Consider the following 2,500-nt stretch of genomic DNA (forward strand, 5'->3'; position numbering starts at 1 on the left):
GAGAGGGAGACAGGTGGGGAGATAGAGGTGCAGACAGAAAGAGATACAGTTAATGTACATTATCCTTGCCAATAAAGCACTATGAATGGGGGGGGGGGGGGATTGGTAAAAAAAAACTGGGGAAAACTTGGTGACACAGTGAGAGAATGAGGTACTGTGAAGGGGTTGAGATTTGAGTTGGAGACCACGGCCAACAGTGAGAAAAGACACGGTCAGCGCCACATAAAGCTGTCAAGCAGATGAATGCTGGGATTTAGTACTGGAGGGACTGGAGATGTGTATTCTTTCAGATCAGTTCGGGAGCTGGTTCTTCAAGGACAATGCCGGTCTGGGTAACCTTGTTCTTGGTGATAAGACATTTTGTATTAGTTAATACTTTAAGTTCCCAAACATTCGGAAGGCCAAAGTGCTGTATTTACATGGTTACAGTCGTGTTCAGCCTGTGAATGCTAAATGCTCATCAGAAAGATCAACGACGAAGTGTATTGGTCACGGATGCTTTGGTGTAGCCAGGAGAGACTGTTCTGATGGTCTGGGGGGGTTGGGGAGTTTGGTTCTCTTCTAATATCCCCAGGTTCTGATCTGATAAGGAACACCACAGCAGGTATCTGTTAAAGACGTAAATCGCCGTATTTATCTCCCTTTCAGCCTCAGCCTAACATCGGTAATCTTCGTCCTCAGTACAAGGTCTTTGGACCACGGACCCTACGGTGCCAGTGCGGGTTCATCTGGCCTGTGGTGGTGGTGGTGGTGGTGGGAGAGAGGAACCTCCAGGCCCCCTCATGTCAAATATCCCCCTGTTCATTGAACACTCCCTCACTCCCAGTCCAGGTGTCCATGTTCCCTGACTACTCATTTGCCTTCTCCCTGCCGGATTGTTTGCCTGATCTCCAATTGGTTGATGACCATCTAAAAAACAATATTTTTAACCAGACTTAATGGAGGCAGAAGAAGTCGGCTCTCTCTCTCGCTACGTTTAACGTCTACTCATATTTGTCTTACTGCCTGGTTTCCTCGTTCACCATCTCCTAAAAAATGAAGTTCGATCACATGAGATTCCCTTCTTTCAACCAGAATGGAACAATTAGATAATCCATGGTCTTCCTGAGTGCTGGGAGGGGACGGGGAACACCAGAGTGAGCTGGTAGGTGACCACGTGATCGGTGTGGTGTCGACGGCCTCAGCCTCAGCCTGGACCCGGCAGAAGCAGCACAGCCACCGCGACGATTACCTGCCCGGCTGCATTCAGTTCAGATTACCTCCTCTTAATCTGCGGTTAATCCAATTAATACAGAGGAAAGGTAATCCAGAGAACCGGCGGAGAGCAGACAGCCGTCTGTCACACGCAGCAGGAGAGCTCTAGGGCTCAGAGAATCACCGTCCAATCAAATATCGAATATCAACATGTTTAGGAGGTCGGAGACCTTCTACAGCAACGATGAAGACAGACTTCAACACCACGTTGGTTTGAGTGCTCTCTCTCTCTCTCTCTCTCTCTCTCTCTCTCTCTCTCTCTCTCTCTCTCTCTCTCTCTCTCTCTCTCTCTCTCTCTCTCTCTCTCTCTCTCGACATTAAGTAAGACATGCAGCACTATAACCTCTATTGTAGCTCAGAATGGGACTTTATTTTCAGCCTCACTTGTAAGTCACTTGGGACGCCAGCGTCTGTAACCTAACCCTAACTAGCACCAGCACCACCATTAGCTTGACTATCATACATTGACTATCATACACACATGCCTGTAGGGGAGGACAGGAGGAATTCTCCTGGGCAGCCATCTTTAAACTGCACATGGTGTCAATGTGAAGCCCAGACCCACTGCTGCATAAACCCGGGTTCAACCTGGGGCCGCTCAGCTGAACGCTCGTACAGAGGAGCCAGGTGGCAGAGGAGCAGGTGGGGGGTAGTCTGACGGCCGGTGGTGGTGGTGGTCTGAGAGGTGGTTGTCATGGGGATGCAGGCGGTGGTTGTCTGGGGGAATTCAACACATATTGGATGGAATATATTCTGCTGTTTTCATCAATGCAGCTCATAAAGTTCAGTCTCTCTATCTCTCATTCCTACATACATGAGCATGGCTCAGCCTGGCTACTTGTCTGATAGACTGTCTAGCTGTCTGTCTGTCTGGTTTCTGAGCCACAGAACCACAAATTACACTACTGGCCTTCCAGATGTTTTTAAGACTGCAGCCCCCCCCCCCCCCCCTCCACACACACACACACACACACACACACACACACACACACACACACACACACACACACACACACACACACACACACACACACACACACACACACACACAAAAACAGTCACACATGCCTGACCCCCCCTCCCCCCCACTCCACACACATAAACACACACAAACCCATGATGGTTAAAACCTACCAGAACCCACAACTATACAATATGCACAACAAAAATATAACTAGCAAAATGCTAACCACAAAGACAAATGCACAACACACGCAACTACAGACATAGCTAACAACAACAGAAA

At 48.7% G+C, this 2,500-nt stretch overlaps 1 protein-coding gene across 4 annotated transcripts in view; it reads right to left on the reverse strand.

Annotated features, from left to right (window-relative positions):
• Positions 1-2,500, reverse strand: part of cdc42ep1b (CDC42 effector protein (Rho GTPase binding) 1b) — an 11,971-nt gene that overhangs the window by 6,444 nt on the left and 3,027 nt on the right. The gene's annotated exons all lie outside the window — the stretch shown is intronic.

Source organism: Gadus morhua, chromosome 2 (genome assembly GCF_902167405.1).
Source record: "Gadus morhua chromosome 2, gadMor3.0, whole genome shotgun sequence".
Taxonomy (NCBI): Eukaryota; Metazoa; Chordata; class Actinopteri; order Gadiformes; family Gadidae; genus Gadus; species Gadus morhua.